At 25.7% G+C, this 26729-nt stretch overlaps 1 protein-coding gene across 1 annotated transcript in view; it reads left to right on the top strand.

Moving 5' to 3' along the window:
• Dgk (diacyl glycerol kinase 1) overlaps positions 1–26729 on the top strand; it is a 201471-nt gene that overhangs the window by 15001 nt on the left and 159741 nt on the right. Inside the window, exon 2 of the mRNA XM_065513526.1 lies at positions 20190–20313. The gene's annotated coding sequence lies outside the window, so the exon portion shown is untranslated. The remainder of the gene's footprint in view (positions 1–20189; positions 20314–26729) is intronic.

Here is a 26729-nt window from a genome sequence, read left to right as displayed (position 1 = left end):
TGTATAAAGTAACCAATTGAGTTTTCTCTCTATAATAAAGATCACATTAAATGTTATACAAAATATATAGATTGCAGTCTGCCAAGTCTTTATATATAACTGCTGGGTTATTTATATTTTTCACTGTACATTTTGTTACTTTTTTCATTAGAGAAACCCTGCCTAAACACTGGAAAATAATTTAATTTATTGGAAACTTTTTTTTAAATGTGTTGTATGTATTTTTTGTATTCTGTATTCTGTATTTTTTGTAAACAAAGTTTATTGATTTCTTTGTTCTTCCATTTTCGCACATTTCTACACGTGCTTTAACAAACTCTTGGCAGTTAAGGGAGGATTTTTTCCCATTTTTTTTTATTTATAATAAATTAATTTATGGAAAATTTACCTTGTTTTTTTGCTTAGCATAAAAGGCTTGAGGGCTTGACAAGGTTTAAAGTTATTTTTATAACATCCATCACAATAGCAAATATTTAAAGAGGGAAGGGTAATGTCAGGCATCACAGGGGTCGCTCAAAGAATATAAAAATGTAAATAAAAATCATATAGCTTAAGTTTTGTATTCAAAGCATACAGCTTTTCCTAGAATTATTCAATTTTTTCATGCTTTCTAAACAGAAAAAAGAGAAAAAATAATTTCTTTTCTAAAATCCAAAAATATTTTCATATTAATGAAACTCCCTATTAAATATTAAAAATATAAATTAAAATAAATACGATTTAAGTTCCCCTTTTTTGCTTTTTTCACGATAACAATTAATTTTCCATTTAGTGTGTGACGTCGTTAGTTAAGTATTGCTGATTGTATCAAAAACTATTTATGGTTCTTAAAGCCCTTAAGTTATTAACTAAAAATTTGTTTTACTCACACACACACTTTAGTATGTATATGTATTAACACCAACACAAATTGAAAATTGTCCTACAAAAAAGTTATTGGTACCTTTTGTAATGAAAAACCTACACAAAGGTACTCTTATGTGGCTGATTGAATGTTTTCCAGTGATTTTTATCTGCGGTGAGTGTGTTACACGTGAGTTTTTATTAAGCAATAAGTAAAAAAATAAAAGCAATACTGCGCATAATAGTAATTACTGTAACAATAACATAATTTGTGAAAAAAAAACGTAATAAATCCCATAAACTTGTAAGCTTAAGTTCTGCCCTCTGGATTCTACCCACAACTTTTGTAACATTTAAATCCTGCCAGGCTATTTATATCAGAGAAGGAAAAATTGCTACCGTCGTACTTTGTTAATAATATTTCATATTCAGAACTATCGTAATTATATTTTTGATGGTGGATATAAAAAAGTTTAAACTGTTTACACTCTTGATTACTTAGGGTACCCAAAGTGACAACTGGCTCTACACTGATAGTTTCTAATATTCATTGGGAACTTTCCAAACTAAATATTTAGAATATGAAGTTGAAATTAAGAAAAATACAAATGAAATTGAGAATCTATCTATCTATCTATCTATCTATCTATCTATCTATATTACGTTTTAACCTTTTCAAAACGTTGGTTTATTTCCTTTGAATAAACCGGATACTTTTGATTGCAAATAAAAGCCGTTTAGTAGTTTGAAAATTGTAACAACTCTTTATTTATTTAAAATGTACAACAACAGAATTAAATAGTCACTCAACGTTTTTTATACACGTTTATAAATTCGCAGAAATACAGACACACTTGAAAAATACAGCACTCAGTTGATGTTTAATCGAAAAGCGTCTCTGATAAACTCACTAACGACTGCAACCTCTGCCACTATTTATAACACTGCCATCTGTACTCTAGATTTCTCTTTAACTGTCTAGAGGTTTCTAATAGATACGCCATCTGTGGTGTACTTTCTACAATGTTCTTTAACTGTATATTCGAATTCGAATATACAGTCGCAGCAAACAGCGTTGCCAACTTACGATCAATGGTCAACTGAAAGCTTTTATTCAATGTTAATAATGCCCACAGATATGTTAGAGTTTGTTATTACAGCACTGTTATTTGGAAGCATTCTGCTATACAAGTACAATTTCGTAACAATATATATAAAAAAGAAATGGTCCATGTATATAATGGCATCACGTGAGAACGGCTAGAGCGATTTGGCTGATTATTTTTATTCGATTCGAAATTTTAAGGAATGGTTTGTAAAGAGAAAAAAAAATATAAAAAAAAATTAAAATTACAAACAAATTATTTTAAAAAATTAAAAAAAAATTTGAATTATTTTTTTTAAAAATTTAAAAAAAAAATAATTTAGTTTTTTATTCGATTCGAAATTTTAATGAATGGTTTGTAAAGAAAAAAAAATCAGATATTCCGGGTAAAACTCCGATTTTTTTTTTTTAATCCAGTCAACTGTAATAAAAAAGCTCCCTAAAGTATGCAGTACAAATTTAGATATTTTATTTGCAAATAAATAAGAACATGCAGGTGTATGTGGGTTGGAGAAACTTGAAGAACTAACATTAGTAAATGCTACCGGGCGAAACCGGGGCGGTCAACTAGTTGTATTATAAATTGGGACAATTTTTTATAGATAAAGTATTTTGTATAGATAATCTTGTGTATTTTCTGTAGAAAACTGAGTATAAACATTTTTTCTATAAAAAGTCTTATGTATAACAGTATTATCTAAAGAAAATCTTCGGTATAACAGTATTTTCTGTACTTTCTATAGAAAATTGTATGCATAACAGTATTTTTTTATAAAAAAAATTTTAATATTTTCTAGAGAAAATGTTCCGAATAATAATATTTTCTAATATTCATTATTAAATAGTCTGTATAACAGTATTTTCTATAGAAAATATTCTGTATAACAGTATTTGCTATAGGAAATCTTGTATATTTTTAGAAAAACTTCAGTATAACAGCACAGAGAATCTTATCTGTATAATAGTAGTTGCTTTAGAAAATGTTCTGTATAACAGTATTTTCTATAGAAAATTTAGTGCATAGCATCATTTTCTATAGAAAATTGTGTGCATAATAGTATTTTTTGTATAGAAAATGTTCCGTATAACAGTATTTGCAATAGAAAATCTTGTGTATAACTATATTTTCTTGTGTATAACTGTATTTTCTATAGTTATTCATGTGTATAACAGTATTTGTAATCTAAGTTTGAAAAGAGTACTATTTAAATATTACTTTGATACCAAACAAAATATCATTATTCCATCCCTGTTTTATATATTTAATTATTTAACACTTTTTCAATTAAAATAATAATATTGTCGAACAATGATTAAGGTTAACACCCTCAAAAATAACATCTATTAATACTTCGTAATGAAAATATGAAAAAAAGGTTAAACATTTGCACGAATAAAAATAATTACAAATTTGTTTTAATAAAATGTTTTCGATTAAACGACAAACATTTTAATTTATGAAAATAATTACAATTAATTTCTTATTTAAATTACTTTCTATGGGAGGTGTCACGCCCACTAATTCAATCCCAAAAATTTTCAGCGATACTAGGTAAAACAAGTAAGAGAGCTATATTCGGCTGTGCCGAATCTTATATACCCTTAACCAAATTATACTTCAAAATAAAAATTTTAAATATTTTTAGGTAAACAAAATTAATTTTTTTTTCCAGTTTTTTTTTAATTTTTAGGAAAAAAAATTGTTTCGATTTTTTTCACATTTTTGAAATTTTTAAACATTTTTTTTTGTTTTTAAATTTTTTTTTAATATTTAGCGAAAAAAAACTTTTGGTGAAAAAAAAATTCGGGTTAAAAAATATTTTTTCCGATTTTGACCCATTGTAGGTCCAACTTACTTTGGTCTTATATACATACGTCGTTGCAAAGGTCTTTGAAATATCTATCATTTGATATCCATATTGTCAATATTAATGACTTAGTAATCCATATATAGGTCAAAAATAGGTAAACAATCGAGGTTGTCCTGGTTTTTTCCTCATATCTCAGCCATTTGTGGACTGATTTTCTCGATTTTAAATAGCAACCGAGCCGGAAGAATGGAATGACAAACTTATATATACCCTTCTCACGAAGGTGAAGCGTATAATGAAAAGAGAGCCATTCGGACAAAGTTTGAAGAGTATGGCAATTATAGTTCCGAAGATATTCATGTCAAGTGAATCAACTTTTGAAATCGATGTCTTCCAATCGTGATTAAATTAGTCCTATTGGATAGTAATTCAGACACATTTTTTTAATAGATCGGTCATGAACCCTCTGATTTAGAGGTGGTAAAAATTTAACATTTTTGCCAAACTGATGTTTTTTCTCATACATATAACTTATTACCTATTGTTCTTAGCAAAATGTGTCCCAAATAGTTTAGATAGCTACCCAGCAAAAACTTTACTTACCTAGTCAGTTATTTGACTGAAACACTACTTACCGTTGTTCGAGATTTTTAAAAAATTCAGGGGTCAAGCTTACAAATGTACTTACAATCAGTTGAGAAATAAGTAGTAAATTCACAACAAGAATATGTAGCTAAAAAAAAACACAAAAATTATTGCCTTGTGTGGGAATCGAACAGTCACATTATTTGCTTGTTTTTGATAGTCAAGCTGCTAACTCACTGCTCCATGTACGAGTTATTTTATTGGAAGTTAACAATAGTTTTAACATCAATATATAAATGAATATGATATGAACAAAAAAATTAATGGCTTTGACAGGTGGAACCACTAACCTCCCGTTTTCCAGTCAAACACACTAGATAGCTGTGCTAAATGCAAAAGTTCATTACCAGCCTGTATAAAAATAAGTACTTATTCTAGTAAATAAAATAATGTGCTGGGTAACCACCACTCCTTACAAAAGAATGCATGAAATAACTAGTTGTCATTACAAAAATTCACAAAATTTTTGCTGGGTATTTTTCCAATATAAAATTTTTTTTGATTTTTTTTTCCAAAATCCAAAAAATTTTTGAATTTTTTATTTCAATATCAAAAACTTTTTTGATTTCTTTTTTCAAAAGAAAGCTTTTCCTTTAAGAGCTCTTTAAGGGATACAAAATAAATGTTATAGATATCGGAGTCGATATAGTCATGTCTTTCTGTCCGTCTGTATGTTGAAATGAACTTTCCGTAGCCCCCAAATAACGTATATACACGATTCATACATCAATATATCCGCTATAACCCTGGATCGGTTGCTATTTAAAATCGAGAAAATTGGCTCACAAATGGCTGATATAAAAAAAAAAATTCAAAATTACAAACAAATTGTTTTCAAAAATTAAAGAAATTTGAATTATTTTTTTTAAAAATTGAAAAAAAAAATTTAATTTGTTTACCTAAATTTATCAGATTTTAAATTTATCTTTATCATTCAAATAAAATGAAATTTTTCACGGGTTTCATTGGAAAGGAAATTTTCTAAAGATGGTTTGAGACACCTAAAATACTAAATTAGGTCCAATCGTTAAGCCGACTTTCGAATTTTCCCATACAAAATTTTTCCCAAATTTTAACTTTTGAAATTTTGTATGTTTGAAATTTTGTATGTAGCTACCTTACCCGATGTGTATCTCCACAAAGAAGAGATTATTGGAAATTAAAAATTAAAAAATTTTTTTTAAAAAAAATTGAAAAAAAAATAATTTTTTCCTTTTGAATTCATTTTCCCAAATTTGAACTTTTGAAAAATTGTATGTTTGAAATTGTGTATGTAGCTACCTCACACGATGTGTACCTCCACAAAGAAGAGATTATTGGAAATTAAAAATTAAAAAAATTTAAACATTTTTTTAAAAAAATTTAAAAAGAAAAAATTAATTTTTTTACCTTTTGAATTAATTTTTCCCAAATTTAAACTTTTGAAAATTTGTATGTAGCTACCTCACACGATGTGTAGCTCCACTAAGAAGAGATTTTTGGAAATTCGAATTTTAAGAGGGTAAAAATGGGTAAAATCTTATTTCTACATCGCCGGGACACCAAAAATCCAACATAATCTGAATTTATGCAAAAAATAAGTGGACATGTGTGTGATACTTTTTGATTTTTGTACTTTAAGGGGATAAAACGGGCATAAACCGAGTTTTGGTACTTTTTTTGTATTCCATATCCCAGAAATTAAATTTAAATGGAAAAATATTTAAAATGAATTTTGAAACTTTTTTTGAAATTTGAACATATTAGTGGTAAATTTACATTAAAGTGGTAAAAAATGTACATTATAAAACGCCTCCATTAATAACGAATTTTTACAGTAGTAGCTGCTTTTTTTTTGATTCTCCCTATATTTCTATTTAGATACTAGCTACTTTACTCATTGCTACTATTAACTGTTAAAATAGGTTAATTATATGCTAACTATAAGCTGTAGGGCATCTAAATAATAAGTAAAATGACTACTTCGGTACAGTTACCCAAAACTCTATAAGAGCTTACTTTTAAATTGAACTTGATTTATAACTTTTTTACAACTATATTGTAAAATTTTTACTATTAAAGGTATGTTGCGAATTTTAAATAACAAACTTCCTAATATAATGATATACATTCTAAGTAAGTCTAAGTAAATTTCTGTTGCTTTACACATACAAATTGATGGACTCGGCTTAAGAGATTTAAAATTCATAAACATCAATAAATTTGATGGGTTTTGGACAAATTCAATAACAAATTTATCTATATATAAACTAAATGTAATAATAGAAATTGAAACAAACAGCTCTTTAAAGAAATATATGTAAATGATATTGAAATACTTATTTAGTTGTGTAAATAATTAACTCTTGTTGGATTTCTTTCAACATATTTCGACAAATTGAGTTGTCTAAGCAAATTTTATAAATTACAAATAAATACATAATTAATTATACAACATTAGAAACTTAAATCAATTTAAATTTATCAATGTACGTTTAGACAAAGTTAGACATTTTGTAAAATTTCTAAATACGTTACTTGCTTAATGTAAACACTTGGACGTATGATTAATTTGCAATTAAAAAGTTCATCATACGTCAATTGTTTGTTTTTTCTATGGTCTTTTAACGAGAACACACACACGCTTATTTACTTAATATAAATATAAACTTTTAATTTATGTTTACAGCAGAGATGGAAAATTGCAATTTAGAAATAATTATTGCTAAATAACATAAGTTTGTTTAAAACATATGTTAAAAATTTGTATAATAAAACTTAGTATAAATAAAAAAAAGTGTTTAATATACATATTGCTCATTTGTTGCAACAACGTCATAACTCCTTCATAAAATCCGTGATTTTTGAACTGAGTAATACAAAATATGCGCCGTTCTATAGTCTTTCATATAGTTTTATCAGTTTTCAAAAAAGTAAATTATTTTTTGTGTGAGAGTTTTTTTGTCGTAAACATCAAAATTAAAATTCAAGTTTTCTCGTATATTTGACAAGCAAAAATTTGGGTTAAATACTATTTAAATCAGGTTTTATCAAAAAAATCAAAATTTAGTCCTCGTGATATTGGAAAATAGCTATTTACTTTGTATGAAAGTTGCCACGCCCACTAATACAATCCCGCCCATTCTTAACCAAGAAGTTCTCGATAAATTAATTCATACAAAGTTTAAATACTAAGGATTTACATTGCATGGTAGGTGCCACGCCCACTAATACAATACCTCCTATTTTAGAAAAACTAAGAGCACAAGTAAATTCCGATATGTTTTGCAGCTTCCACAATTATAGTTTAGCAGATATTCCAACTATTTACTTTTTATGGAAAGTATTTTGAAATTTAAAAACGTACTCCCTTTTTTTAAAAAAGTAGTATCTACTCCTTTTTTAAATAGTAGTATTTCTACCTTTTTTTAAAAAAGTAACATTTCTACTACTTTTTTAAAAAAAGGAGTATATATTTCTACTCCCTTTTTTTAAAAAAGTAGTATTTCTACTCCTTTTTGAAAAAAGTATGTATTTCTACTCCTTTTTCCAAAAATGTATTATTTCTACTCCTTTTTTAAAAAATGTAGTATTTCTACTCCTTTTTTTAAAAAAGTGGTATTTCTACTACTTTTTTAAAAAAGTAGTATTTTTACTACTTTTTTTAATAAAGTAGTATTTCTACTACTTTTTTTAATAAAGTAGTATTTCTACTTTTTTTTTTTTTTTTAAATGGTATTTTTACTCCATTTTTAAAAAAAGTAGTATTTCTACTCCTTTTTTTGAAAAAGTAGTATTTCTACTCCTTTTTTTAAAAAAAAGTAGTGTTTCTACTCCATTTTTGTAAAAAAAAGTAGTGTTTCTACTCCTTTTTTAAAAAAGTAGTATTTCTACTCCTTTTTTTTTAAAAAAAGTAGTATTTCTACTCCTTTTTTAAAAAAAGTAGTATTTCTACTCATTTTTTTGAAAAAGTAGTATTTCTACTCCTTTTTTTTAAAAAAGTAGTATTTCTACTCCTTTTTTTAAAAAAAAGTAGTATTTCTAATCCTTTTTTTTTTAAAAAAGTAGTGTTTCTACTCCTTTTTTTTAAAAGTAGTATTTCTAACTTTTTTTAAAAAAGTAGTATCTCTACTACTTTTGTTAAAAAAGTAGTATTTCTGCTCCTTTTTTTTCTAAAAAAAGTAGTATTTCTACTCCTTTTTTAAAAAAAGTAGTATTTCTAAATTTGAAGACCGTATAAAGGTAAAATTATCTCTTAGGAATAAGTAAAACACAGTTTAAATGCATTGGAGTATATAGATTTTTGTTTTTATAAAACTTTTACTTTTACTTGGTGTATTTGTAGGACATGTAGAAAACTAAGCATTAAGTAAGTTTTCAGGCTTTCCAGATCACTTGTGACATTTTCTAAATATAAAAAGTCTTATAAAATAGTTGAAATATTTGTTTTAATTTTATTTTATTGATTTTGAATATTTTTTAAAGTTTTTAATACACTAATGGTGTTTTCTTTTCTGACTCAAAATGTTGCCTATATATTGTGTACCATTTATTGAATGTTACCCATACCCTCATAATGTGTTGCATTTTTAACGATCACAATAGAACAAAATCATTAGCATGTATGGAATTTTCTTTTATGTAGCTACTAAATATTAAAAAACTATACTTTTTGCTTACAAAAAAAGTGGTGCATTTCTAACCCTTTGATAAAATTGAAACATGTAGCATATATTCAGGGTTTTAGGGTAACATTATTAGAAAAGAACACGACCAAACTACATTTTTTTCAGAAAAGAACACAAAGAAGGGTAAAATGCAGAATAAATGCAGCATTTATGCCAGAAAAGAAAACACCATAAAACTCATAAAAACACACTTAGAAAAAACCGGCTATTCGAGGTTTCTTCGATATTCTAAATTTGAGCTTTTCAAAAAACCGAAACCGTCCTTAGCAAGAAAACCGGTTATTAAAAACCGGGCCGATCACCCTACTAATTATGGATCGTTATAAAATTTATTGACATGACATTTGTACTAAAAGAATGTATTATGAGTAATCTATAATTTTCTTCTCAGTAATAAATTAAGTTGCAAAATTGGATAACACACATCAACAGCAAAAAAAGGTTTGACTAATCATTACATAGATTTCATGCATCATGTCTACCTAAGTACAAAAATGGTAAAATTTTGAAAAATCGAAAACTGCAGAAATTGTTAAGATTTATTGCTTTATCGCAAAGCCATATATAATAGCAACAAAATGAGATTTCAATCATAAAAATCGATGGATTCTTTTCGAATTTATTCATAATTAAGTGAATTCGCTCATTTTCACAAAATTTTTGTTTTTTGTTTGATATACATAAAATTGAGTAGCTAATATTCTTCTTTTGAATGATTGAATTTTAAAAACGCTTTTCTCATACTATGTACAAGTTTTCATATATATATTGCGTTCCAATCCGCTCACTAGTGTCGGAGTTATAATAATAAATTGAAGCAAAAAATATATTTTTTTCGTGAAAATAGCTAATTTTTTGTTTTAAAAAAATCATGAAAAATCGATAACGGCAGATATTGTTCAGATTGATTACTTTATCGCAAAGCCACATGTAATAGGAACAAAATGAGATATCGATCATAAAAATCGATTGATTCTTCTCGAATTTATTCACATTTAAGTGAATTCGCTCATTTTCACAAAATTTTTGTTTTTTGTTTGAAATACATAAAATTCAGTAGTTAATGTTCTTCTTTTGAATGATTGAATTTTTAAAACTCTTTCCCCATGCTATGTACAAATTTTCACATATATATTGAATTTCCATCGGTTCAGTAGTTTCGGAGTTATAATAACAAATTGAAGCAAAAAATATATTTTTTTCGTGAAAATAGCTAATTTTTTTGTTTTAAATAAATCATGAAAAATCGATAACGGCAGAAATTGTTCAGATTGATTACTTTATCGCAAAGCCACATGTAATAGGAACAAAATGAGATATCGATCATAAAAATCGATTGATTCTTCTCGAATTTATTCACATTTAAGTGAATTCGCTCATTTTCACAAAATTGTATTTGCTTACAAGCGTTTACTTTGAGTGCTTTGATATTGTAACAAAAACAAAATTTGGACCATATTTGTACTAATGGAACCACCAAAATTGTGTTGTGGTTTAAAATGCCTCTAAAATGTTTTCGATTTTGTTGCCCTGTATAATTATAGCATTATTCGCCTGTATTTAATAACATTGTGTCAAAGTAAGTACAGTCTTTAACTATTTAATTTGAACTCAAAATAATTGTATCCTTCATTGGTATGGCTTTTGTTCAATCATTAAAATTGTATTGTGAACAAAACATGTATCATTTGTAGAGTCCTACTCAAACTGAGTTGTTCAGCCAACATCGACTGAAACCTAATATTCGGCCTATAAATCATTATTAATCCAAAACAAACCGAAACTTTTTAAATGTAATATTAATTTTTCTAAATATTTCAATAAATTTTTAGGCACAAAATTAACCAGAAATTTCTTTGCTGATGTTTGTTTTCGTTAAAAATATAAAAATTTCTTTAAGGTGATCTCATACCTTGAGTAATAACCAGGGAAACCAAAATATGCAAATGCATGTTTTTTCTGGTGAGTCTAATGAGCACATGGATAAGATATTTACACGTTTCAGAAATATTTAAGAATTTTGGCATCGATTTGTTAGTGCATATTTTTGCATATTTTACCCTTAAATGCATATTTTTGCATATATTTGTTTTAAGAGAATATTTATGTCATATTTTTGCGTTTTTAGAGCATATTTTACTGTTTAATAGCATATTTTGACTTTATTAAAAACAAATTGTGTCTTACTTATTTTTCGCTGTTCTGTTACAGGTTTTTACTTCCTTTGTTTAAAATTCAAAATTGAAAAATAGATGGCTTTTTTTTATATAAAATAAGCACTATTTTCATAATAGCGCCATCTAAATATCAAATTTTAGTTCTAAAGAAAGAAAGTTGTTTGTTGTGGAAAAATGGAAAAGATAAGATTAATATCATAATTACGATATTTTGGTAACATCAGTTGATGTCGAAAGAACATTTTCTATGTACAAAAATGTTTTCAGATCCAATAGACAGCGATTTTTATTTGAAAATTTAAGTCAATATTTTGTAATTTATTGCAATAGTAACCTTAATCATCAAAAAATACCTTTCGAGGCCTATTCATAGCTTAAGTTCCTATTGTTATACCCTACACCACCATAGTGGGGAGGGTATTATGCATTTGTGCAGATGTTTGTAACGCCAAAAAAATATTAGTCTAACACCCACCTTAAAGTATACCGAGCGACTTATAGCCCTGACAGACATAGGATTTGTATACTATACTAGCGTAGTATACTACATGTGTGTCAACCTATACTATAATTAAACCATCAAACACTATGGTGTAAAGCTGGTTCGTATACTATGAATATGTACGTAGTATACATATCGTGGTATAGAAACCACATGTCTGTCAGGGCTATTAGAATCACTTTCTGAGACGATTAAACGATGTCCGTCTTGTTGGCTGGCTGTCCATGTAAACCTTGTGCGCAGAGTATAGGTCGCAATTTTGAAGATATTTCGATCATGTTTGGTACATATTACTTTTTCGGCAAAAGGACCAAGCCCATTGAAACTGGCTAAAATCGGTCCATTATTTCACCTAGCTCTCATACAAATGTCCTCTCGAAATTGGACTTTATCGGTCATAACTGTTTAATTTATCTATGTTTCTACACAAATTTCGCTCCAAATAAGACCTATATGTACAAAATTTATGTCACCAAATTTTGTTACGATCGGTCCATAATTAGTCATAGCTCCCATATAGACCCGCTTCCGAAAATCACTTTAACATGCATAAATCTCTTAAAAATTTTGGTATATACGCAAAATTCAACATAAATAACTTACATATAGACATAAATCACACGACCTAATTTCATGGTGATCGGTCCATAATTGCTCATAGCTCCCATATAAGGCCCACTTCCGAAAATCACTCACGAATATAAATTATTGATATTTTAAAAGAAAAATATTTTTACTCATTTACTTGATGTATGTTTTATTATATTTTTTGTTAGACTTGTTTTAGTTCATGTTATTTTTGTTTATTTTTTAAATAAAAGTATATTTTTTGGGTAAAAATTATGTAAAAGTTTGTTTTTTTAAGAGCATATTTTTTAAATTTTAAGAGCATATTTTAAAGTTTTTACTGCATATTTAAAGCGCTTAAAACACTTTTTTTAGAGCATATTTCCGGTTTCCCTGGTAATAACTTTTTTGCTTCTCATCCGATTTTATTGATTTTCAATACCAAACTGTCTAGGATTGTGATAAATATTCCCAGTGAATCTTATTAAATTATGGTTTTTATTTAGCCTGGTAGCGTGCTCTACACATACAGGCTTAGATTTTCACATCTTTAAGTGTAACAAAAACTGTTTGTATAATTTTTGAAAAATTCAATGTAGTTTACTATTAAACAGAAAAAAGTTTGAACATAATTTGTATGATTTGATTTCAATTCATAACATCTAAAAAAAATTATATTAATGAGCTTCACCATGAGTGGCAAGGGTAAATATAAGTTTGTCATTTCGTTTGCAATTCCTTTACTTTCCATTTGGGAACCCACTAGATTTAAATACTATATATTGTCATGTCCGTTTGTATGTTGAAATCAACTTTCCGTAGCCCGCAAATAACTTACATACATGATTTGTACATCAATATATACGCTATAGATCTCAGTTAAGTTAGTATTTAAAATCGAGAAAATCGGCCCACAAATGGCTGAGATATAAGCAAGAAACCAGTACTACCTTGTTTTACTTATTTTGATCTATATCTAGATTACTATGTAAATAATATAGACAATATGGGTATCTAATGATAGATATTTCAAAGACCTTTCTAATGACATACATAAAACCATAGTAGTTTGGACCTACAATGGGTCAAAATCGGGAAAAATATTTTTTAACACAATTTTTTTTTCTCCTTTAAAATTCCATAATTTAACTTGCTTTTTAACTGGTATTAGGCCGATTTTTGAAACCAAATATTCTGTCGGACTCTAATAATTTGTTAAAAACATTAATTTTGCTGTTTTTATTGTTTTTTTTTTAAATGTGAAATTGTCTTGATTATTTTTCATTATTCTACTATTGTTTTTCCCTCTGCCATTGTTGTGGACATTTTTGCTGTTGTTTTTGTTTTCATTGTTTTCAATTATTTGTACATAGGTAGTTGTTGCAGCAGCTGCTGTGGCTGCGGCTGCGGCTGACTGTTGTTGTCTTGTGTAGGTATTTGTTCATGGTAATGACAGAAAACACTTGTTGGATTTGTCATACACAATGTTCAATTACATTCAGACAATGACAGACATTATGGAAGATAATAAAACAAAAACAATAAGTACAACTTGTACAATTCATACATTGGGGTTGACAATAATAGCAACTTAATTTTTACTGACTGAACTTATCAAGCAGTTGGAAAATTGAAAATCTTACAGTAGCTATTAAAAAATATGAACTAAACTAAAGAGAGTTTCGAAATTCTGAATTAACACATATTACACAGGTCAACAAAAAAAGCTAAGTAAAAAAAAATGGTAAATTTTTTCAATTCTATGTAGATTTTTTTAAGAACTTTTTTATGTAAAATTATATATTATCCACATAATTAATGTTAACTCGAAAAGGGTTAGTCCAATATTATTAAAATAAACTTTGGAAAATTCAAATTTACATAACTTTTAATCCGTTAATATATTTTGTGAAAATAAGCGAATTCACTTAATTGTGCAGAAATTCGAAAATAATCCATTAATTTTTATGATCAATATCTCATTTTGTTTCCATTATATGTAGCTTTGCGAAAAAGCAATAAATCTGAACCATTTTAGCTGTTTTCTATTTTTCATGTTTTTTTTAAAACAAAAAAATTTGCTATTTTCATGAAAAAAATAAATTGTTTGCTTCAATTTACTATTATAACTCCGAAGCTACTGATCCGATTGAAACGAAATATATATATGAAAATTTGTAAATAGCATGATGAAAATGTTTTCAAAATTAAATCATTCAAATGAAGAACATTAACTACTCAATTTTATGTACATATATCAAACAAAAAACAATTTTTTTTTTAAACGATCGAATTCACCGTGAATAAATTCGAAAATAATCAATAAGTTTTTATGAGTGATAGCTCGTTTTATTCCTATTACATGTGGCTTTGCAATCTGAACAATTTCTGACAGTTTCGATTTTTCATGATTTTTTTAAAACAAAAAAATTTGCTATTTTCACATAAAAAATATATTTTTTTGCTTCAATTTGTTATTATAACTCCGAAACTACTTAGCCGATTGAAACGCATTATATATACGAAAATTTGTACAGGGCAAGGGGAAAATGTTTTCAAAATTTAATCAATCGAAAGAAGAATATTAACTGCTAAATTTTATGTATATCAAACAAATAAACAAAATTTTTGTGAAAATGAGCGAATTCATTTAATTGTGAATAAAATCAAAAATAATTAATCGATATTTATGATCGATATCTCATTTTATTTATATTACATGTGGCTATGTGATAAAGTAATAAATCTGATTTATTTTTGCCGTTTTCGATTTTTTATGATTTTTTTAAAACAAAAAAATTAGCTATTTTCACGTAAAAAATATATTTTTTTGCTTCAATTTGTTATTATAACTCCGAAACTACTGAGCCGATTTAAACGCATTATATATACGGAAATTTGTACAGAGCATGGGGAAAATGTTTTCAAAATTTAATCAATCGAAAGAAGAATATTAACTACGAACTTTTATGTATATCAAACAAAAAACAAAATTTTTATGAAACTGAGCTTATTCACTTAATTGTAAATAAATTCAAAAATAATTAATCAATGTTTATGATGGATATCTCATTTTGTTTATATGGCATGTGGCTTTGTGATAAAGCAATAAATCTGATTTATGTTTGCCGTTTTCGATTTTTTATGATTTTTTTAAAACAAAAAAATTTGCTATTTTCACATAAAAAATATATTTTTTGCTTTAATTTGTTCTTATAACTTCGAATCTGCTGAGCCGATTGAAAAGCAATATATAAACGGATTAAGGGCTATGTAAAACTAAACCTTTTTAAGTTTATTTTAATAACTTTGGAGGAACCGTTTTTAAGTTATCTTTAATTTTGTGCAGAAACGTCTACAAAAATTTATAATTTTATTTAACATTTTTTTTTTTTTTTAAAAAAATAACCCTTCATAGAATTTAAATTTTGGGCCATATTTGTACTACTGTAACCACAATACAAAATTGTGTATCTTTTTAATAAAGATTTTAAAATTTTTTCGATTTGGTTGCCTTTGTTTTATCGTTTTCAGAAGAGTATGATTCAAAAATATTTTTTTTTTATCGAATTTTTTCATTTCGTCCCTATAATTTACTTACGTAACAATTATGCTTTTTATATAGTCTTCACTGTCTCTTCAGGACACTCCAACATACATAAATATTTACGAGTTCATATCGATACACTATTTACAACAGGCACCTACATGCATCCAGCAGCACCATGACAATCAAGCACTTACGCATGTTCAACATTCATGTTAACAACAGGAGGAGGAAATATGTATGAAGAAGAAGTAAGGTGGCCCCAAATAAAATTGATCGATTTTAGGAAATATTAAGACACGATTTACCAAAATGTTTTGCTTCCCAGTAGTTTTTCTACTTCCACTTCGAAAAAAGCGCTTCTTAGAAGTAGAATTGTAAGAGAATAAACGATTAGTTGTAATAAGAAAACAAAAGCTATGATTAAAGCTCAAACAAATCACAAAACCTGCTTCTAAGTGGAAATTTCCTTATTTGCTGTCTCATTTATATCCACAGCACTCTTCAAAATTCGAAAAAATTAATAATGAAACCACCCTAATGTACTTGATAATATACATATGTATATTTCTATTGGTTACTTGCATAAGAATTCTAAATATTTATTATTTATTAAAAATGATTTTATTTTATACTCTTATCTACTTATAACTTTAATATTTATCATATGTACAATAATATCTTACAATTTCTATAGAGATTTCTATTTTATATTTTACATAATAGTTAAATACATAAGTACATACAAGTATTTACATACAAATGTATATTATACACATGTATTCTTAGTTATAAATAAAATTGCTTAGTTTTTTTCCTGGTTGTATTTGATGAATTGTTTATATCTTCTTAATTTATCTTTAAAAATAACTGAGATAATTCTTAAGCAATTTTGCAATCTGGACAGCTTTCATTTATTTCTCTAGGTTTTATCTTCATGCTGCTCTCCACATTGCTTTAAACAATTTATAAATATTTAATTTATATTCTCTATCTAATTTTGTATTCATTCAGTTTTTTTTTTGGTTGTTTTGTTTTATTTATTCATGCAGATAAGAATTTAAACAAGTGTCATTGAAGAAGCTGCTGTGTAATTTTTATAAGAATAATTTTTTTTATTTTCATTGTTTTGTTTCCCTTCAAATATGTAGCAGGGAAATGTCAACTGGACATGTTGTAAAGCAGATTTATAAAGAAAGAAACACAATAAAATATATAAAAAATTAAACTGAAACCAGGGTAATGTAGCGAGCGTCTTAATAATACTTAGTATAATATAATATCATGGTATCGCAGAAGTAAAAGTCAATCAAATGTTTAGATATTAATCAAAATTTAAGTGGCTAGCCTGAATTTTGAAATACATCTTTTTCAACGTGAAAACTTTCTTTATATTAAAAAAGCTTTCATTGATCTGTTTTAAATTGTAGTGGGAAAGCTTTTTTATAAGAAAACACACTTTTAGAAACTTGAATTTTTTGTAACGAAAAAGCTTTTTTATGTTATGAAAAGCTTTTTTCCTAATATCATTGAAAATATTTTTTTTTTTTGATGAAAGTAACTGAAAAGAAAAGCTTTTTAATGCAAATAATAAAATTGTTTTTAAAAGCTTTTGTAGTGAAAACATTTGTTTAGATTAGAAAGCCAATTAAGAAGAAACAAATTTTGTTATAAAAAGCTTTTTTTGGTGAAATAGATTTATGTGATAAAGTTTTTTAATGCATAACAGCTTTTGGTGAAGTGAAAAACTGATTGTAAGCTAACAATCAATTTTTATGTTATAAAAAGCTTTTTTTCAAATATCTTTGAAAATCTTATTTTGGTTTAATACAAACAATAAAATTATTTCTAAAAGCTTTTGTAGTGAAAACATTTGGAAGAAACTGTTTTTTATAGCAGAAAGCTTTTTTTTGTTCTGTTAAATTTATGTGAAAAAATTGTTTAATGCATAACGGCTATTTTTAAAGTAAAAAACTTGTTATAAGCTAAAATGCAATTTTCATGTTATGAAAAGCTTTCTCCGTGAAAAAGATTTTATTCAAATATCTTTGAAAATTTTCTTTTGATGAAATGAACAGAAAAGCTTTTGTAATGCAAATAACAACATTTTGTTAAAAAGCGTTTGCAGTGAACAAATTTGTTTAGGTTAGAAAGTCAATTTAAAGAAAAATGTTATTATAAAAAGCTTTTTTTTGTTAAATTAGAAGTTTGTAATGCATAAGAGCTATTTTAAAGAGAAAAACTTGTTGGAAGCTAAAAAGTAATTTTTAATTTTTTTTTAACTGGTGAAAATGATTTATTAAAATATCTCTTTTTTATAAATGAGCTTTTTTAATGCAAATAATAACATTTTTTTCAAAAGCTTTTTTTAGAAGAAAGGCATTTTTTGGAAAAAAAGCTTTATAATGTAAAGATTGCTTTTTTGGAAATCTATTTCTATTTTATGTAAAGATTTCTTGGTGAAATATCTTTTCTGCTAATTACAAATGTTTGTTAAAAAGCTTTTAAGTAGTAAAACTGTCTGTACATATTATGAATAGCATTTTAGCAATGAAAACGTTTTTCTTGTAGTGTTTCATTGTTTAATTGAAAACAATTTTTGTAGTAAAAATTTAATAATGGATTGCGAAAACTTTTTATGCTAAAAAAAACAATGAAAAAAATTGTTTAAGTTCAAGGGCCATTTTAGAAAAAATTGTTTGTTATTCTAAAATGCTATTTGGGTGAATTAATTTTCGGTGAAAAAGTAATTTTTTTTAACTTATTTTGGAGTAATAAACCTTTTCATAGGTTAAAATGTTATTTTTAGACGCAAAGCTTTTTATAATGCAAAAAATAGAAAAATAAAGCTTTTAAATGAAAAGCTTTGAAAAGCTTTTTGGAGTAAAAACTTCGTTTTCTAGTGAGAAATATTCGTAGTAAACTGTTGTTAAATCAGTTTTAACTGAAAAGCTTTTTAATATGAACCTTTTTCAATATGAAAAGGATTTATTTGATAGATATTTTTATTTTAAAACGCCTTTATTAGAGTAATAATCATCTTCATAGGTTAAAAGATTATCTAAAAACGAAAAGTTTTTTATATAAAAAAAATCTATGAAAATCTTTTTTAATATGAAAAGGCTTTATTTATTTTTATTCTATAAAGCTTTTATCGTATGTTAAAAACGTGTTTAATATAAAAAAGCTTTTTTTGTAATATAAAATTCCAATTTGTTTAACTAAAAGAAACAGAAAATCTTGTTGTTTATATTTGGAAATATAAACGTTATTATGAAATAGAAAGTTCAACAAACTTGAACTTTTGCATAAACAATTTAGCCATATAAATCTCTATTGTAAACAATCAATTGCGATAAAAGAACACATTTTAACATTAAAACTAATAAAAATTGCAAATAATAAAAATATAAAAAAAACATATTGTTAGGTGATTTTATATAGAGTGGAAATTTACATATTTATTTATAATTTGGAAAAATGGTGTTAAATTGGAATCAAGGTAAAAACTAAAAAAAAAAACTAAAAAAAACAACACATATACAGCCCAATTACGAATAAATTTTCCTCGGGATTTTTTCCCTTTTCCCCGAGGGAATTTTATTCATAATTGGCTGATGAAGTTTTGAATTTAATTTTCAAAACTTTCTTAAATTGTGAATACTGAACTGCTTAGTCTATGCAAAATGGAATTTTGGTTAAATTTTGATATTTTCTTTTGAAAATTTTAATTATAATTGCTCTTCTTATAACTAACATTCCTTACAGTGTTACTTGCTGCAAACTACTTGTCTAAAGAAACATTAAATTTATAAACAGTTTTTATGATACAAAATAAATATTTAAATTTGGCAATAAAACTTTATTTTGCTGAATATTTGCAATATTAAAATTTTGTTTGTAATTCTTTATTAAGCATCTATAAATATGAGTGTGTTAACCCACATAAACTCCAAACTACGCATAGTTTTCATTAAAAAACTTTGGTTTTTCTTTTATATCTAAGTTTTGTTTTATTCTTTCTTTTTCGTAAATAAAAATTCCAATTGAATTGGGTATTTTTATTGGAATTTTGTGTCTTGTTAGTATTTTTTCCACCAATTAAAGATTTTTTGACTTTTATCAAATAGTTTTTATCTTAAGTAAACTTTTTATATACAATTATTATGTGGTCTAAGACTTTATTTACTTTCATTTCTAGTAGTTTGGTTTAAACCACTTAAAACTAAATTGTTTAGTTATTTTAACAACAGAAAATATAATATTTTCTCAACTGCTTCACATGTTAAATAATGTTAAACTATTTTTAAAATTTGTCTTTTCAGATCCTAAAATTATCATCATGATATGTTAGATAACAGTCTGTGGCAGCTGTACAAAAGTTAAATTGATGGTAAACTAAAAATTTCAACACAAATAAATTTAACAGACAGCTGTTAGTAAAAAAAGGTAACTAATGATTTTTATGCTGAAACATTTGACTATATATAAAACGTTTTTAACAATATATTGTTACAAAGAACACTGTATAGTTGTCGTAACCATGTCTAACCATGTTTTTTTCTATTAGTGTATATAAAATTTGAACTTTGAAACTCGAAAAAATACAAATTATGGCCATAGATAGCCTGTGCATAAAGTTATAACAAACTCGTTGTTTCCTTTTTCTCAAAAAAGTAGTAGAAATACTAGTTTTTTCAAAAAAGTAGTAAAAATACAAAATTTTTTCAAAAAAGTAGTAGATATATTACTTTTTTCAAAAAAAGAGTAGTAGAAATACTCCTTTTTTCAAAAAGTAGTAGAAATACTCCCTTTTTCCATAAAAGTAATAGAAATACTCCTTTTTTTCAAAAAACTAGTTTAAATACTACTTTTTTCAAAATAGTAGTAAAAATACTACTTTTTTCAATAAAGTAATAGAAATACTCCTGTTTTTCAAAAAAGTAGTAGAAAAACTCTTTTTTTTCAAAAAAGTAGTAGAAATACTACTTTTTTCGAAAAAGTAGTAGAAATGATACCTTTTTCAAAAAAAGTAGTAGAAATGCTCCTTTTTTCAAAAAAGTAGTAGAAATACTAGTTTTTCAAAAAAGTAGTAAAAATATTACTTTTTTAAAAAAGTAGTAGAAATACCACTTTTTTTCTACTACTATTTACAAAAAAGAAATACTAAAAATAATAAGAATATTACTTTTTCAAAAAAGTAGTAGAAATTCTTCTTTTTTTCAATAAAGTATTAGAAATACTCCCTTTTTCAATAAAAGTAGTAGAAATACTCCTTTTTTCAAAAAAACTAGTAGAAATACTCCTTTTTTCAAAATAGTAGTAGAAATACTGCTTTTTCCAATAAATAGAGGAAATACTACTTTTTCAAAAAACTAGTAAAAATACTACTTTTTTCGAAAAAGTAGTAGAAATTATACCTTTTTCAAAAAAAGTAGTAGAAATACTCCTTTTTTCAAAAAAGTAGTAGAAATACTACTTTTTCAAAAAAGTAGGAAAAATAGTACTTTTTCAAAGAAGTTGGAAAAATAGTACTTTTTCAAAAAAGTAGGAAAAATAATACTTTTTTATAAAACTATTACTTTCTCAAAAAAGTAGTAGAAATACTACTTTTTCAAATAATTTGTAGAAATACTACTTTTTTCGAAAAAGTAGTAGAAATGATACCTTTTTTCAAAAAAGTTGTAAAAATATTACTTCTTCAAAAAAGTAGTAGAAATACTACTTTTTCAAAAAAGTAGGAACAGTAGTACTTTTTCAAAAAACTAGTAAAAATACTACTTTTTTCGAAAAAGTAGTAGAAATTATACCTTTTTCAAAAAAAGTAGTAGAAATACTCCTTTTTTCAAAAAAGTAGGAAAAATAGTACTTTTTCAAAGAAGTTGGAAAAATAGTACTTTTTCAAAAAAGTAGGAAAAATAATACTTTTTTATAAAACTATTACTTTCTCAAAAAAGTAGTAGAAATACTACTTTTTCAAATAATTTGTAGAAATACTACTTTTTTCGAAAAAGTAGTAGAAATGATACCTTTTTTCAAAAAAGTTGTAAAAATATTACTTCTTCAAAAAAGTAGTAGAAATACTACTTTTTCAAAAAAGTAGGAACAGTAGTACTTTTTCAAAAAAGTAGGAAAAATAATACTTTTTCAAAAAAAGTAGTAGAAATACTACTTTTTTCGAAAAAGTAGTAGAAATGATACCTTTTTTCAAAAAAGTTGTAGAAATACTCTTTTTTTTCAATAAAGTAGTAGATATACTCCCTTTTTCAATAAAAGTAGTAGAAATACTCCTTTTTTCAAAAAATTTGTAGAAATACTACTTTTTTCGAAAAAGTAGTAGAAATGATACCTTTTATCAAAAAAGTTGTAAAAATATTACTTTTTGAAAAAAGTAGTAGAAATACTACTTTTTCAAAAAAGTAAGAAAAATAGTACTTTTGCAAAAAAGTAGGAAAAATAGTACTTTTTCAAAAAAGTAGGAAAAATAATACTTTTTTATAAAACTATTTTTTTTTATATACTTTTTTCGAAAAAGTAGTAGAAATGATACATTTTTTCAAAAAAGTAGTAGAAATATTACTTTTTTAAAAAAGTAGTAGAAATACTACTTTTTCAAAAAAGTAGGAAAAATAATACTTTTTTATAAAAGTAGTAGAAATACTACTTTTTTATAAAAGTAGTAGAAATACTACTTTTTTATAAAAGTAGTAGAAATACTACTTTTTTCAAAAAATTTGTAGAAGTACTACTTTTTTCGAAAAAGTAGTAGAAATGATACCTTTTTTCAAAAAAGTTGTAAAAATATTACTTTTTCAAAAAAATAGTAGTAGAAATACTACTTTTTCAAAAAAGTAGGAACAGTAGTACTTTTTTATAAAAGTAGTAGAAATACTACTTTTTTTCAAAGAAGTAGTAGAAATACTACTTTTTTAAAAAAGTAGTTTAAATATTATTTTTAAAAAGTAGTAGGAATAAAAAAGTATTAAAAATACATATGTTCTTTTACTTGTTTTTGTATCAAGTACTTTATTGATAACAGGGTTAAATTGGTTCTTTTAACAGAAAGGAAAATAGCATTAAAAAAGGCTAGACTTTTTCCTTAAGACACATTTTAATCGAAAAATATAAAGATAAATAAAACAAATCATGCCCAATACATTCTTTGCAAGCTTTATTTGTTTTTTGCCACAACAAAGCGCAATTATTTTGCTATTTTATTTTTGTAATATCCTCAAGCCAAATAAAATACAATTATTGTATATTTGCACTCGTAGTTATGGTTGTTACAATTAAATATACCGCAGGGTTTTTTTGCAAATTATTATTATTAAACTTCCAATTGAAATGATTTTGTAGTTGCAACCATTATGGATACACACATACAATCTTTTAAATGATTTATAACGGTGGTCGGCATAAAGAGAACATGGAATATGGTTTGCAAGACCATATTATTTATTTTCATTCTAAGTTGTACTCTGACCAGATTCTGAGCCAATTTCCTTGACTTGCTTTTTGTTTCAATGTAAATAATACTCTCGAGGCTATGAGTGCCTAACACTGATTTAAAATAAAACCAACAGAAATAAACAATAATTATAAAGAAATATTGTGCCTAATAATAGTCTCGTGAAGGGTTAAGCTAAAGCAAAGTTTAACCACAGAAACCAAGAGTTTAAATATACAATAAAACGATTTCGATTTATGAAAATTAACTGAAACATAAATGTGGAAAAAGTATGAGTTTGTTAATATATAGCATTAAAAAAGTACTATTAGAATAAAGAACAAGTAAGAGAGCTATATTCGGCTGTGACGAATCTTATATACCCTTCACCAAATTATACTTTAAAATAAATTTGTTTAAATATTTTTAGGTAAACAAAATTTAATTTTTTTTTAAAAAATTTTTTTACCAAATTTTTTTTTTTTTGAAAAAAAATTTATGACAAAAAAAAATTTTTGATGAAAAAAAAATTCGGGTTAAAATATATTTTTCCCGATTTTGACCCATTGTAGGTCCAACTTACTATAATAGCCTTATCTACATCGTTGCAATGGACTTTGAAATATCTATCATTAGATATCCATATTGTCTATATTAATGACTTAGTAATCCAGATATATATCAAAAGTAGGTTAAAAATCGAGGTTGTCCCGGTTTTTTGCTCATATCTCCGTTATTTATGGACCGATTTTGCTGATTTTTGCTTTCTCACTTCGTGTGTACTTAAGTTCGTGTTCATAGATGCATTATTAAAGAAAATTGTAAAGCTACCATTACAAGAAAGTAAAAGTACTATTAGGTATCACTTTGTTAATTCTCACTCATTCAGAAAAATTTGCCCCAATTTCATGTTTATATGTTCCTTGTAATAGAAAAATCTAAAAAAACATTTCTGGATTCTAATTAAAGTACCAAAATATAGTTCTTAAACATTTTCTCCCCTAAAATATGCAAATTTCAAAAAAGTACCAACCACTTCTATTTTGTTTGTAGATAAATTTAAAACTTCGAAACTTGAATATATAGTCCAAATTTCATGTCTCTGCTTATTGGCGTTGTTGAGCTCGTTTGATTTTGTTTACATTCCAATGTCGCGTTCTAGTACCAAAATCATAGTTTGCTATGTTACAACATATGATAATCTCACTAAATATATTGTGTTCAAACTGTGTCACATTCGCTATCGCAAGTGTTTGTTTTTTTCAAAACAATTAACATGCGGTAAGATTATTTTAACATGCATATGTAGATGGATAAAATGGCACTTTCGAAAATTTAAAAGAGATAGGATACAGTATGAAGAATATTTCGATAGAAGTGCTTAGAATTGACAAAAAATAAAAACAAGTTGCTGAAAGGAAACAGCTAAAAATAGTTTATAATGCAGAACATGTAATTTTTCATTAAACTCAGTGCTATTATAATTGTTAAGATTTCTTTATTTGTTAACATTTCAATGTCGCGTTCTGGACCGTGGAAATGTCTAATATATCAAGCAAGGAAAGGAAAACGTAGTAAATAGCATAAGGCAGAAAAAGTTGTTCAATAGTAAGGAAGACAAATTACGATAAAGAAAAAATAAGTTTGAGCCCTATAGCTGCATAATATTGGGAAAAACAGTAAGGAAGGCATTGAAATGTATTGACAGTGAGTGGTTTTAGATACAAATTTTAAGTAAAAATTATTTAATAACTATATAAAACTTATATCGAACCAATAAATAACAAATACGAAGTATTTATTCAAATTGTTTGAACTAAACCTTATTACAAATATGCAGAGCGTTATAAATATACCGTGTTAAATCATATTAAAGAATGTAAAAACAATAAACACAAATATTTTTTAAAAACTCTCATTTTAAAATTTGCATTTTTCTATGAGTTTAAATTTTTTGTCGCGTTCTAGATCCCATGATTATTGCTAATATATTCGAAACTATAAAAGAACAATACATTTCTTTTGCACTAAACATAGTGCTACTAAAATTGTTAAGATTTCTTTATTGTTTTTCACTTCAAAGGCGTACTTTTGTCGCGTTCTGGATCATGGAAATGCTTATAAATCTATGCACTTCCAATTATAATAGTAATAAAAAACAACAATAGTTTTGCAAGCGCCATAGAAAGAGCACGTGTGGTTAAATAAGAAAAAACACCACCGATATCATGTAAACCAAACAACCTGTTTTCAGCAAACAAAACCTACATCAAAAACATCAAAATTTTAATAAAATTTGCTAAAATTACATAATTAGCCACAATTAAAAACCACAAATAGAAAAAAAATAGTTTATAGTTGTTTGTGTAAAATGCATTGTAGATTTTTTTGAATTTAATGTTTATTTGTTAGAATGGCTATTAACACAACCACCTACCTGATGTCTTTCATGTATATAATAATGGATGTAATGAGTTTACAGGGAAAAATAATCCTTAAATTTGCTTCAGAGCTCAAAAATACACATATGTGTGTACTTACACAGTAAAAGAACATTTAAACTGAAATCCACTGAAAACATGCAGTGTACATCCGAAAATTTTGGTTTGATTTTAGATTGAGCAGCATTTGAAATCAAAACTTTATTCAAATTCCTAACAATAACAAGAGCAGTTTATTGTCACTTAAAAAACTGCATTTACTCAGCGAAAACTTATAAAAAACCAGTCGTTACTGATTAACATATTTTGTGCATTACTTAGAAGTAGTTTAGTAATGGCTGGCTTATAATCCGCTACATAAGTTAAGGGGAATCAATATTATTCTCATTTAGTTTTGAATATGTCAGAATATGTTGCCACTTATGCAAAAACATGTTTTTATCAAAGGCTCAGCCTTCCCGAAAAACTTAATTAGACCGTATCATTCCCTTTAACTTTATAATTTATAAACCGATTTTGCTGATTTTCAATAATGATCTATTCTATACTATAAACATTATAAATATAGCTAGAAAATTTTATTAAACAGTACATTTACTGAGTAGTAGTGATTTAAACATACATATTAAAGGACTTTTTTTTAATTTCCTGTAAATGAAAACATTTACTATTATTATGATTCCTTCTGTGCACTAATATTTTGTTTAATTAATTTAGATGCAGCATCCACATAGTTAAGTTCATAAATAACTATTGTTTTTAGGTGGGTATTAATCCATAAAAATTAGGTTAGCTGCCATAAAAAGTTTTCCATATTTCTAAACAAAATCAACTTTAAGTGTAAAATTCAAGGTTGACTACCATTAACGTTATTACCAAAATACCGTTAACTTTACCGAAATAATCCAAATTAGCATTACCTTTTAATCGTTTTGAATTGATAGATAGATAGACCTTGATAAAATCATTTTTTAAAG

The sequence above is a fragment of the Calliphora vicina genome, chromosome 5 (genome assembly GCF_958450345.1).
Source record: "Calliphora vicina chromosome 5, idCalVici1.1, whole genome shotgun sequence".
NCBI lineage: Eukaryota > Metazoa > Arthropoda > Insecta > Diptera > Calliphoridae > Calliphora > Calliphora vicina.
The sequence above is the reverse complement of the archived record's forward strand: the minus strand, read 5'-3'. Positions and strand labels throughout refer to the sequence as shown.